Source organism: Sinohyriopsis cumingii, chromosome 1 (genome assembly GCF_028554795.1).
Source record: "Sinohyriopsis cumingii isolate HCF-2022 chromosome 1, ASM2855479v2, whole genome shotgun sequence".
NCBI classification, from domain to species: Eukaryota; Metazoa; Mollusca; class Bivalvia; order Unionida; family Unionidae; genus Sinohyriopsis; species Sinohyriopsis cumingii.
Window position 1 is genome coordinate 128,904,576 of NC_142961.1, and position 14,908 is coordinate 128,919,483.

Consider the following 14,908-nt stretch of genomic DNA (forward strand, 5'->3'; position numbering starts at 1 on the left):
AATTTTTCGAATTCCTTCTCAAGAAGTTTAAAGGAATTAGGATTCTTAATAAAGTTAGTGCAATCATCTGCATGTTGCAGCATTTTAACCTCATCTCTGATATTTTGAACTTTAATACCTTCAATTTTCTTGAGTATTATTTTTATACTTAGAATTTCTATTGCTATTACATATAGTAACATTGATAGCGGGCATCCTTGTCTCACTGATCTTTTAATGTCGAATTTTCCCGTGCTCGCTCCATTTACCTGTACTCTTGAGTTTATTTTACTGTACAGGATTTTAGTCCATTTTTGGACATTATTTCCAAAACCAAATTATGCTAGGACTTCCTGTATGTAGTTATGTTCCAATCTTTCGAATGCTTTGTCCTGGTCAAAAAGTACCATAGCACCTTTTTGGCCAGAATCTTTGATATAATCTATTATTGGCCTAATACTTAATATGTTATTTTGGATATGCCTCCCTTTTGCCACGCATTATTGGTTTATTATTTGGTCCATTCCATTTCTATTACGTTCTGCTAATACATTACTTAAAATCTTGTAATCTATATTTAGGAGGGAGATGGGCCTCCGGTTTTTTAAATCCCCCTATGTCCAGTCCCTTTGTATATCAGTGAAATTACCCCTTCCCTCGTGCTATTTGTCATTGTATTATTCCTTAATAAAATATTGTTATACAACCAGTTTAAAATGGGCGACAACTCGCAGCAGAACTTCATGTAGAATTAAGCGGTGAGTCCATCTCTACCTGGTGATTTCCCTTTAGATAGGTTTTTAATGGTATGTATTAATTTTATTCATCGAGATGAAATCCTCACATAAGTTCTTATGTTCTGGTAATATCATTTCGCATTCAATTTATTGTAGGTATTCATCTATTGTAGCATTATCTATCTCTTGGGATTTGTATAAATGTGTATAAAACTCTTTTTTTATTTGCATCTGTTGTTTTCTCATTATTGTCTAATTTTAAAATCTCCAAACATCCCACCGTTCCTTAGCTCTTCCCTTTTATATTGTCCGTCTGCCTTCTTATATAGTTCAGTAAAATTTCCTGCTCTGATTTATCTTCCATTCTGTTCTTCTTTAATTAATTTACTTAGTCTCTCTTTAATGTTTGCTGTACTTATTTTCGCAAATTTAATTGCTTTATTCTTAAAGTTTTCCTTTAAAATGTCCCACTATTCAATGATATCTTTATTCCCTGTATTTATAAAATTTTGAATATCTCCTTTATTTCTCCAACAAGTAAGGTTCATCTAATGTTTTATTAATCAGATTCCAACTTCTCCTACTCCATTTAATTTTATTTTTCTTCGCTAATTCCAAATAAATTAGGTTATGGTCGTATACCTTGAAATCTATAATAACTGCTTCTTTGTTTATTTGTTTTTCCAAACTTTGTGCCTAGACATTTGTCCAGTGTGTTTTATTTTTCTGTTTTATATTCATTTTTGAAATCTGTATTTATTTTATTGTATTAATTTGAGTTTATATGGGATGTGTGGCTGGGCACAGCGTCTCACCTTTTGTATTGTCTGTTGGTGTGTCTATCGATTTTTCATCGCTTTTGTTTGCTTGGTCAATCGTATATTCAGTGTACATTTCCGTTTCCGTTTCTGTTTCCATATTCTCAGTTCGTTTTGTGCCGTCCGATGCGCTGTCATATTCAGTGCTTGTCTCAAAGTCTTCACTGTCTTCTCCATTGTTATCGCTTTCGTCGGTTGTATTTCCGTCTTCACTTCATTTCTTCGATTCATTTATGTTTTCCAACTGTTTCTTTTGGAGTTTAAGTTTTAACATTTTTGCCTCAGTTTTGTCGTGCGCCGTTTTCGGTTGTCATTCTCAGTGTCATCAAAAGTACCCTCCTGTGACCAAGGGATCATTATACGGCTTTCCTCTTTTTGAGTTTTGTTATTTGGCAGTGGTGTGGAAAAGGTTACGGGAGACAAGCCTGATATGTCTGTCTTCTCTCCCTCTTCCTCCTCTTCTTCCTCCTGGAGCGGGGCTCCCTCCTCCTGTAGGAGGGCATACCTGTTATCATCTTGTACGGGTTCTTTGCAGGGGTCTGTATTCTCCCCGTTTTGTTAGGACTAAGAAAATTAGCCCGCGCAGGGTTTATCTGGGAGTTGTCCATATTTGCATTGCATTATGCTTGCTCTGCAGTCACTTGTTGAGAGCTTACTTGCACAGCTTTTGTATTTTCGCCAAATATTTCAACATCCAATGCTTGCTGTGCTATCATTTGTTCAGAGTTTTATTGCAAAGTGATTGCATTTTCCCCTTCATTTCTTATCTGTCTAATGATATTCCCTAGTTGCGTATGTATGCCAATCTATTTTGTGATTATTTTGTTTGACGCAGCTTTGCCTGCCTATGATGCTGTTGGTGGTGGTGGTGATAGTGATACTGCTCTTTGAGGGCATGCCCTGTCTGACTGGACTTGAGGCATTTTCTGTTATTATCGTACCCCCATACCAACCTTTCAGCTTGAAACCCATCACGCAAAAAAGTGGGTAATTTCCTCGCGTCCTCTCTAGGCATCATCAAAATCCTACCTCCTGATTTAATGGGGGCAAAACCACAACAGTGGCCATTTTATGTGTCGTCAATGTTGCATGTAGCTTTATTTCTACCTTCCTTATAAGCTCTTGCGTGTCGACTTCAAGAGGGAGGCACGAGACATAAAACGTCCGTTAGTTTTGTCTCGATTTCGCTAGTAAAGGGGGGCCTCTGTTATCTGGGTCACCTCCCCTTTGACCTCTATCGAATCTACTGTCAATAGGGGTGTTTTTCGTGTTGTCTAGGATACACCATCCACTTGTTGCATCCCGCATTCTTGAGACCCTCTGTTATACTAATATCTATCCCCATTACATTGAGAGTGGTCAATATTTCCCCGTCTTGGTACCTTGGTCGCGTTGCAAAATATATTACCTGGCATCCTGGTTGTGGAATGCTAATACAGCATCGTTCTCTACCCTGGTTTTAAAGTAGGTACCTAATTTAGTACCTTTTTGTTATAGCTGCAGCTGATTGCTGTCACACGGTCTTGTTCCATCTTAATCCTTTATCCTGAAATTCACTCACTATGGTTCAGAATCACTATTTATATTCAGACAAATTTGATTAGGTTTATCTAATGAGTAAGGCGATTAACCCCTCTAGATATAAACATGTACAGGTAGGTATTATAAAAACAATACAAATTTGGCTATATCCCGTCACGAGATAGAGTCACGAATCACAAATAAGTGAAATAAGGATATCAAAAATCAAACTAACACATATATATCCCGCAAGGGAAAGAAAAAGGAAAAATAATGAAAATGAAAAAAATAAAATGAGAAAGTAAATGTGTATAATGCTTACAAATGTCTGGCTGTGAAACGTATTCACTTATCCAGAGCACACCAAAAGTACGTCTGCTCTCCTCGACGTCCCAACTGTCTCTACTCGATCTGTGTTGCAATAATGTATGTGAGATATTTCACAATATCTCACAGCGCAACATAGCCTATATTAAACGGTAAGTGTCGATGTTTTGACTGTTTCATATATGGACAAGGTCAGCTCTAATGCGAGATATGAGGACCATGGATGACAAAGTCTTTCACGGTACAGTTTGAAATAATGTTGCATATGGAGAATAGGCGGAAGCTGATGCCGTCCTATGCAAAATGTTTACCTGCTAATGGATGAGCAGATACAAATACTCAATGGCCAGTTTAAATCCATTACGTATTAGTTATAAATATGTTCTCGTTGTTGCGCATACAACGATGTACAAACCAGAGGAGTCCATGATTCCAGCGTCATTGTAAAAGAGCCTCCATCACCATGATACTTTTCCGATGCGCATGAGGAAAACGTGTCATGTTTGCGAGCTAGTCAGTACATACTTTCGAGGAGACCTAACCATCACCATCAAAGCGTTTTATACTCGACGACTTCGCCTTCATGGCGGAGGTAGGCCATGGTTATCACAGTGACGATGGTCTCACGCGGCTGGCCATGATCAGTCGCTAGTCAAAGAAACAACGTGGAGATTAAATATTTCCTAGAATAATCCTCCTGATTTGTGCAGCGTTACTCGAAATTCGCGGATACGTTCAATGACGTTCTTTTAGGGAATGACGTGGTCTCGTTGGAAATGTTGTATGAGACTGACGGCTTTCTGGCTGCAAAGAAATATGGTAAGATGCTCATATGGACAAAACCCATTTCTTCGGACTGATTCTGTTTGTGCCGAGAATGATCATACTGATGTCACGTGGTGTCCCACCTGCTCCTCTTACATGCGTGTCGTCCAGAGGCAACGACTCCTGCAAAACGTCCTTCAAATCCTAATTAAGCTATCCACTCTAAACGCAGCGCCTAAGGCTGTACTTGAAAAGCCGGTAACCATGCATGGCCTAGAAGAGGTAACTAGAAGAGCTCAAACGAAGGCCCAGATGTACACCTATTGCTAATCTTACTAGAAAGGCCGCTAGCCCTCCCATAATTATACGTTCCGGAGCACATGCTGCATGCCACTTGCAGTTGGCTCACTTGGAGTTGTCAAAGTGTTATACATTTGCCCCAGGCGAAACACCTTGTGTCCGTAAATCTTTCCAGTGTTGTCGCTCCAACCAAATGTTTAGGCGGAACGCTATTTCCAACCGCAAAGATCAGTGCGTCAAGCCTAGGATCCACAGGTAATGAATAATACATACGCCATTTTTACAAGGAATATTACAACCTCTGTCCACCAACCCGTTTTGTCGCTGTCGTTGGTTTTGTCAATATTATGCTGGGGCTACCATATGACAAGGACCTTGGTGGTAACCTACTTTGCAAAGCCATGGTGGTTGCTCGGCTGGATATTGGTTACTTTATGCTAGTCACCAGCCTTCTAAACTTTGCCATGGTTGACTTAGACCGTTTTGAACTAATGGACATACACAAGGCTGTATGTACATAAGCCATTGCTCTCTGGACTCAGTGTATTCTTGTCCATAATTCTGGCTAATAAAGCAGATTCTGACCAATGGCAGCCACATTTGCTGCTGTCAATGGAGGAGACTTAGTTAACGCCATCCCATTTGGCGGTTCTGACTTCTTACATTCGTCTTTTGAGTTCTCTGTCGCTGGCGCGGAGTATGAACGAAACAGTGGTGCAATTGAATAGCCACACGATGCTGGTATGGAACTAGAACCGATGGGATGCTGGCTTTATCACCGCATTTTAGACATCTACTACCACCCGAAAGATCTGTCGGGGGCTATGAGGGAGCTGATAAAAATCGCTTTAGGGTGACGATAAAAGGAAAGCGGTGTGGCATCTATTCCTGCTTGCACCTCGTGTTTCTCCAATGTCCGCGTTTAACGTAATTGTGTCCAATGAGGTGTTCCTGGCCAACCACCTATTTTTGCCTTATGATTAGGGGCGGGGGTCTAATTCGGAACACTACAAGTATAGGTTGAGTTTGTTGCCGATGAACTGGACAGTATTTTATGGGCTGAAGTATTTTCGGTGGCCAATATACGTCCGGACTCATGCAGAACGCGAGTTCCATGGCGATGCTGCTAGAAACGCGAGGCTGCTGTCATAGTACAACGTGCGTGTTCGTTACTACCAGCCAAGCCTTCACCGGTGGCAAACGTTTGCTGAAGGGGAACCTTTTTTGGCACCAATATATTCAACGAACTTGCTAAAGATGGATATGACAGGCATGTAAAAGCTAAGTGAAGTCACAAGGCTTACACTGCATCATCTCAGATGGATAAAACGCATTGCTTCTACTCGGTCACTTCAGGCCTCATCTATGTATTTGTGTGGTACCCTTACGCGCCATTTTGCCTGTATTACCACTGCCAAAAGTCTGAAAGAAGCAGAGTAGAAGGCAAAGATGAAGTTTGATACGATGGTGCTTTGTGAGATGAGGACAATCTAGAAATTTATTTTGAAAAATATGGGTAATTGGTTATACACTTTGACATGCTGTGACTTCCACGTGCACAACGAGCGCAGCGAGCGCACACACTAGACGCCGAGTCGCCCTCCAGCAGCTTTTAGAACAATTTGAACGTCTGTGAGCTGTGTGGTTGACACAAGAAAGCCATTTGATTTGGACGCGGTAGCGCCGCTAAAAGCCCGTATCCGGAGAAACTTGAAGAGAGAGTGGTTGTTGTTGTAGTTATTATAGGTTTAACGCCATTTCTATACACATGATATATTATGAATGGGAGCCAGTTTTTATGGTAGTACTATTTCTCACATATTCACGTTAGCCGAGCCCGAGTCTAGAACCCACTCTTCATACATTTCAAACCCATTTACGGCCAAAGCTGATACATGCAAAGTCACAAAAAAGCACAAAAGTGTGTATATGGAAGAACCTAGCCCATATATCGTCGAATAATGCTAGTATTCGGACATTTCCTAAAGACAACTCGCAGAGCAAACTACACCGAACCGTCGTTATTGTTTCTATTTTGTAAATATTTGTGTGCTTTTGTAGTTAAAATTTTTAAATTTCCTTCATGCTTCTCTTCGCTTCGGTTTAACGCCATTTCTATACACATGATAGATTATAAATGGCGGCTAGGTTTTATGGTAATACTATTGCTCACATATTCAAATTAGCCGAGCTCGAGTCTCGAACCCACGCTGCATAATTGTCAAACCCATTCACGGCCAAAACTGATACATGCAAAGTTACAAAAAAGCACAAAAGTTTGTATATGGAAGAACCTAGCCCATATATCGTCCAAAAATGCCAGTATCGGGACATTTCATAAAGACACACGCAAGAGAAAATTACACCGAGCCGTCGTTATTGTTTCTATTTTGTAAATATTTGTGTGCTTTTTAGTTAACATTTTTTAATTTTCCTTCACATTTCTCTTCAATTTTATTTTTTGCACGCTTTTTCCAAATTATTTCAAACTGATTAAAGTTTGAGTTATAAATTCATAATTTTGATTTACCGTTTCCTTTTTTGTTGTTGTAATTTTGCTTTATATACTAAGTTTGTATTTTCAAAGTTTGTTTTGCTGGTGAAAAGTTTGCATACTATTCTTTTCCGCACATGTTTAACAATTTTATAAGTTAATAAAACAATTTTAATCTGTTTATGTTTGTTTTTTTTCGCATTAGAGTATGTGTATATGTGTGTTTTATTTGTTTTTCTTGTCTATATTTTGTATTTGCCTTTGAAAAAGACTCAATATGACTATAAAGCGATTAGGTTAGTTATATACTAGGTTTGCACGGTTCATTGTCAGTTTATTGCATTTATCTTAATTAATCCCTGAAACACATTATCCCTTGCTCGATCCAGTGCACTTGAAATGACTGCTATTGGCTATATGATTTGAATTCTTTATATATATATATATGTATATATATATATATATATATATATATATATATATATATATATATATATATATATATATATATATATATATATATATATAATGTTTTAATTTTCACCCATTTTATGTTTCTAAACGTTTTTTTCTTTACTTTTATCCTATAATTTTCGACAATTTTGCCATCTTGAACAATGTTGAATGTTTACAAATTAATCTCTATATATTTTGAAATCTGCTTGAAGTGCAATTCTATTTTATTATTTGTTGCATTTCGATTCTTTCAATTTTGAATGTAATTCAATATTTTACTCATTATAGTTTTTAGTTTTACGGAAGTTTTGGATTCAGCCTAATTCAGGGACAGCATAGAAATGTTCATATCACTTTTGACAACAATTTTACACAAATATTCAATTTCAATATTTGCTTAATTCCGTGACAGTTTCGTGATGTTAAAAGTTAAGAAATACATTTTTATATAATATTTTGACCACATGTAGTATCCACTAAAATTCTTTACGTTTTTGGAATTGTAGTATGACTTTTAGTCTGGGCCATAACTTTACTATACTATTCTGAATTAGAGCTGCGTCTCATGTGGATTTCATGTAAATTTCATCACATTTGTATAACCTTTAGTCTCGACCCACACTTTTAAACCTACGGAAATCTTAAGAATTGAATTTCCCTTGCCTCCTTTGGTCAAATTCTCAGAATTGGAGCAAATTATTACATTAAAGTTCCACTTATAGGTCACTAGCTTTTCCCATACATGCTTCTTCTGCTACCAATAATTATATATATATATATAATCCTTCGTTCTTTGCAAACGTTGATATCTAACTGAATCAGCAGTGCACCATTGTTATCCAAGAATTCGATATTAATGCGTTTAGAAAAAGGAAATTCATGGTGTATTAATTTTTTTCAAGCAGGAACACTTGTCATATACAGTTCTGAGTTTCGGTCGTTGTGCTGATCTTTCCCTCTCTCTCTCTCTCTCTCTCTCTCTGTCTCTCTGTCTCTCAATGTAACTCAGTTGGTAGAGAGTGGAACTAGTAGTCCAAGGGTCGCAGGTTGGATACATGATCAGACCAGTTCAGATGGGATACCTTAGTGTGTCATTAGGAAAGGCACTTAAGTCCCATTTCCAATGCACGATATAGAAATATGTTTAGAAATGCCCATAGGTCGTAGTTGTGTTAATCCACAATATCAGTTTACTGCATCTCAATATCAAAAGTGTAATACCTGAATCAATTTCAGCACCCTCGATACATGTTAAGCCGAAGCTGAATGCTAATGGTTGGTGAAGGTACTACAACAACCTTATGAAGACAAAATATATATAGATACTCATTCTTCCGTTTCCTTAAGACCAGCCTTACGCGACAGGTATCCTTAATTTTAATTTTGTACAGGTGAAAGTTATAAAACGATCCGTCTAGTGCAGTAATTAAAACACTAAGTCGGGTTATAGTCATTGATTATTTGACCATACATATTCTTTAACCCTCTCCCATCAAATATGTTTCCTAGACATATGTGACCAGTGCGAAAATACAATAGGTTTTAAACAAAGACGGAATACAAACAAAACACAAAGGGAGAAAGGAAAGACGATACAACTAAATTACTAAATAGATAGTCAGACAGATAGCCATATATGCAGATAGATATAACAAAGAAAGACATATGATAGAAACCGAAAACGATCATATGCCTTTGCACAAGTATTAGAAAACTACTGATAAATAGTGACGTTAAAAAAAAAAAAAGAAAAAAAAAAAAAAGAAAACAATACAGAGATTGCAAGATTCTTTACTATGGTTTCCTCTTAGATTTTATCCTCTGTTCCTTGTTAAGGGAATACCACAGAAGAAACGTAAAACTATACTGAAATGTTATTTATGCTTATAAATGCACTATTCTGTTTACCTCTAAAATGATCTCATGTCTTTGGTCTTAATATGCATGCATAGCTTTGAGTGCTTTTATAAATATATCCTGAAGTTTTATATATCAATCATATCATAATTTGAAATATAAAAATTAATCATTAATTTTCCAACAGACAACAACCTATTACTAACTCAAAAAGGGTCAGAGCATTTGTATATTGCTTTACATCACCAATACAAACATCTGTACAATTTTGACTGGATACTTAATGTTCTTAACACGAACATCGGAATTCTACAAATTCAACTATCTAGAGAGAAAATTAATTTAAATGAAATATGACAGTGCAGTGTAAGATAAACGGGCTTCGCAGATTTGTATGTACACAAACTTTAAATCAGATTGCCATATGATAAAAGAGTTTCGTTCATTAGCTACAAGTTAAACAGCCCAATGGTAATTTTAAAAAAAAAACAGTTTGGTGGTATCTTTTCAAAATAGCTTCAAACAACTTTAAAACAAATTCAAACCCCTTCGTCATCAGGAGCAGGAAGTAGTCAGTTATAGAGCAGAAGATAACGAGGAACGATGAAATTATAACTGAATTCTGAATGAATATTGTATTGTTGATACCCTTTTCCCAGGCCGGGTTATTATATAGGCACACTAAGTACGTGCTTAGGGCACCAGCCGAACATGGGCACCTGCAGAAGGTTCACGTCAACACTTTTTCTTCTTATTAGCCTTTAGCATTGTATTTTTGTTGTTTCATCTATGGGTGGGGTGGGGTGGTGGGCACCATGCTATTTTTTCAGAGCTTATGGTCATGGAAGGCCTTTTTCGGCCACTACTCCTCAAAAACCTAAATTGTGAATTTGCTTCATTTTGTCGTTATATGTTCATTCATTCTCACAGCGGTCCGTCTATGCCCCAATTATACATACGAGAAGTACTTGAAGTTTGATAGCTCAGTGTCTTAGGGCTCTTAAGCATTAAAATGATGAAAGACTAACTGACTAATGCACTCATATTCATATGTATAGATGTAGATGTATAGATGTATATATATATATATATATATATATATATATATATATATATATATATATATATATATATATATATTGATGTATATATATATAATCGATTACTCCCAGAATGTTATCCAATCGAATCATTACTAATCGATACTTAACAAATATGCACACCACTCACATTTCATAATGCATAGTGATCTAAACACATATATTGTCGATAAAAAGAATATAATCAACGTACCTCACACTGCCATGAATTTGGTACACATTAAATAATAATGTCACATCACTCTGTTCTGTTCTAAACCTTGCAATGCAAATGACATAGCTAAATCTTCACATCCTGGTAGCTACAATCGTACTATACCAGGTCTCAAAACCTCAATCTACCCCGAGGGCCGCATGAGGTCTTTTTCGATGGCAAAAGTGCCTCACCTCGTTTGCTATCTCTCATGACGCCTTGTGACGCCAGTCACAATGCGGGCCACATGATACGGTTTGGGGTGCCGCATGCGGACCGCGGACCGCGATTTTGAGATCCCTGTACTACACGATAATCCTAAGACAAAATAATACATACAAGCCTTATATCGTCAAGTCTCACACTCTTTAGAATGCTTGAACCCGCTTGCTTTGACCCACATTAGCGATCAAACGAAAGAAGAAACCTAAGTTGTACAGCTGTATCGAAGACCAGATCTGCAGTGTAAGATTAAATGGGTATGTAATAAATTTGAATATCATTCAACATACCTTATGCATATCGTTTATCATGTCAAACGATGAAATAAATCATGGAGATAACAATCATCAATAGGCGTTTACCTTTTACATACTACGTAATATTGCAGCTAAATTATATATATTGGACACAAATTACTAAGGCCGACGACATAGGCTTTACCAGATGCCTGATTTCAAAAGAGTTCGAAATATACACCAATGGAACCCAAACAAACAACACAAATATCATATAATGACACACAAGTTGAACAAAGGAGACGGGATAATACGTTTTCCTACGAGACTCAATGCAAGATCCTACTCAGAGACATTAAAGAACATGCACATATACACTGTATTCTAAGTTAGGTGAATACAAGACAGACAGGTTCTTTGATATGAATTACTAGTCTTTATTTGATTAACACATTTGCTATTTAGACACCAGTAATAAGTTCGTAGGAAAGGCTTCCGTGTAATTAAGTGTTTATGTTCAATTTATTTTGTTGGCCACATCGGTAGCGGATCGTTCAGTAGAAAAGGAAAATGACATCATCAAAACGAAAAAACTGTAATTACTTTCCAAAGTAACGTGTTCGAGCCATATTGTCACCTAAATGTATATTCAATTAACCCTTTCGCTTACTCGTCCACCCACAACTCTAAACGAGCAATTGCATCTGTTAGGCTGTGCTGTACAGTCATCCAGCCCCAACTTATGACTAATGTCAAGTACCTACTCTGTTATAAACAGCGCAAGAGGAAATGTAGTATACGAAGCTTTCATGCACTAATACAGTCGTTTATTTCCATATTCATAAATTCCCTCACACACTAGCTGCAAATAATGCTAAGCAACACATCTATGATAATGAGAATCCATAAATTCCAATTATGCATTTTTATCCAGCTAATATATATATTATTCCGACCGATAATACATTCATTGTTCCGACCAAATTAATTATAACGTAACCAAAAATCACGAAACCCCATTTTAAATCTTCGGAAACAAACGTAAATGTTATGGTGTAGATCATAGTTACTTCGTAGCGTATTTAACATATAAGTGTGGGAGACATTTTATAATACTTGCATTATTCGTATAACTCTTTAATTCGGGCCCTTCCTGCAATTAACAATATTTTACCCTTGTCTATATAACTAAATCTATATCACATTTGACTAGTTCACTTTACTGAATATTTCTGCCTAGAACGTCTTACAATCATCTACTTCATCAATTAGTATTATTACTTTTTGTTTTCAAATGATTGGTCTTACGTTATTAGAGTGTGTTCTGAATAAACGTTTAATCATTTTGAAAGATAAAATTATTCTTAACAATTGGTTTCAGGCAAACTTCAAGTGACGCTGACTTAATGTGGTATCTCAAAAGCATGGATCATACAGTTTCCATTTAAGAAATTCATCCATATTGATATTCATGAGAAAGAGAAATATATTGTGACATGCGTAGGTGACGGATATTTATCATACTGGACAAAATGCTAGGCACCAATTGAAGTTCGTGTTATGCAGTGTAATTGGGATTACTAGGGATTTAAAATGGGTGTCGTATTGTAATGGAATAGTTTTCACGTTCTACAAACATACATACATACATGCATACATCATATCACTTTATCGAAATAACTTGCATCGATAATTCTCAATAAGGTGTTGCGTATATTTGAAATAATAATGCGCATATTTAAACAAAGAGACAAGATTTGACATTGCAACAGTACCGATACTATTTGCAATCCCACTGCGAATATTATCAATTTGTATTTGTATGGTATTTTCGGAAAACTAGTGTGAATATTCTCAAAAGAAATTCTTGTCTATGGGGAAGCGCGATGTGTATTTACAAGCAAAATTCGAATAACAGATGCTTAGGTCAAGCTATTACTCGTAATAAATTTATGTTTTGAATGACCTATTCAGGCATTGATGGTTTTCATGTATACACTGACAAAGCGTATTATAAAGCAGCGAATTTCCTGCGTATCGTTGCCATACAGATGCACGTTTGTCATACATTTTGGTAATATGTTCACAACATCATGCTCTTGCTTCCATTAGGTATACAATGCGATATGGTGCGCAGCTTTACATACTCTTGTTGTACAATATATACAATATAGTTCCTTTCGCTTGGGATGTTTGATCCTGACACCAGTTTATAAGTGTGTGTGTGTGTGTATATATGTGTGATTTAGATTTTAACGTAACTTTAACAATTTTAGTCATAGTACTACGAGTATGGTTTGTGGTAGTTTAGAGTGATGTCTGAAAATGGGGCATTATACCGCAAACATGCCTCATCATACCCACCCAGTCACATAACCTGACACCAGGTCTGCCAGTCCTAAGACTAATTTATTAATGCTGATCGCCAAGAGAGTAGCTGCTATTATCATTTATTTGGTACGTCAAGGCCGGGCTTCGAAACCACGACCTCCCGCATCCGAAACGGATGCTCTAATCACTTAGACCACCGGAAATGTCGATAATTGTGACTTTTAAAATAAATTCGTATGGGTGGGTTTATCCCTTCAACCAATACTATTAGACAAATAATTATCTTAAAATTTAGATCTTGTTAAAATGTGCATTGCGGGTTTTTGTCGCTGGAGGTTACAGTATGCATGATGTCGTGATGTAACTGTTAAACTAGCTTCATGAAATAGAACAATATTGTAAGTTTTTCTTTTCACTGGATGCCCGACGTACACAAGAAGACCTGAAAGTACAAGGGTTATCTATGAACATTACAGTTGTTCCCAGTTACAATTTTGACACTCAATATATATTCTTACATGAAATGTTTCTCATGGCTATTATCTGGTGATTCCTTAAACTAATTTTTTTTTTTCCAGGAGGACCTCGTTCGTCAGTGGGACAAATATATTGACAACACATCGTGCGTATTAGTTGACGAAAATGCATCAGCGAAGCTTGACTAATTTAACAAACTGAAGAAAATAAAATTAAAAACGACCATGACATTCCAACCGACCACTAAAGATAAATATATGTAACAATATCATTGGTAATGGCTGCATATTGGTACATATATTTTTCTTATATTACCATCTATTAATTTGCTGCTCTGTCCATATGTTTTAAATATGACCGACTCATTGATCAATGATATGTATATGTGATTATACAGTACTTTTAAGGGTTAACGGTTATGGTTACCAGTATTATCGATCTCCGCTATGCTGTCAAAGATTTCAGAATGACGTAAATGAATTCTGCGTTTGTAGACATATATAAAACTGCTTATCCTCACTAATAATTTACACATCCAATGCAATGGACGACACTTTAGTACGGTAATTCAAGGCATGTGTCATACATTTACACTCAACCTTATGTTTGTTAATATCAGGAAATTCATCAGTAACGATACTCGTGAGAAAGCGAGATATTGAGTCATGTTTATGTGCGACTTATCCCCATTGGTATCAGTCAAGCACACTTAATCATAGACTAAGGTATCTGTATTGTCATACATATCCAGTATACATTGAATTAAAAGGGGTTCGCTGTGGGTGTCTTTTAGACGCATATTACAAATTTTACATATTGTATACAATCAAAACAACAGAGTGCAACAGAGTGGAAACCTATTATAGATCGCAAAGGTGTTGAATGGGTTGAGGTGCTGTCTCGGGATGGAATTGGTAATGTGTACAAGGTCTAAAATAACGTAATTCATCCATTTGGGAGATGTCTGGGTAAACAAGACCCTGGGTAGCTAACGGGACCATGAATTTAGAATATGGAGCAAACACGGGATTTTACATCTGGTAAGCTGTGTCTGTTTCTTTGTGATTATTGTTTTGAGGGTGGTACTATGCTTTC

General features: G+C 36.6%; 1 protein-coding gene across 3 annotated transcripts in view; it reads right to left on the bottom strand.

The window, feature by feature from the left end:
* Positions 1 to 14,908, bottom strand: part of LOC149807847 (uncharacterized) — a 149,675-nt gene that overhangs the window by 91,540 nt on the left and 43,227 nt on the right. The window contains exon 1 of one of the 3 annotated variants that reach the window (XM_089971379.1): positions 3,378 to 3,449. The exons of the other annotated variants lie outside the window; for them this stretch is intronic. The gene's annotated coding sequence lies outside the window, so the exon portion shown is untranslated. Of the gene's footprint in view, positions 1 to 3,377; positions 3,450 to 14,908 lie in introns of those variants that run through there. 3 annotated transcript variants of the gene reach the window in all.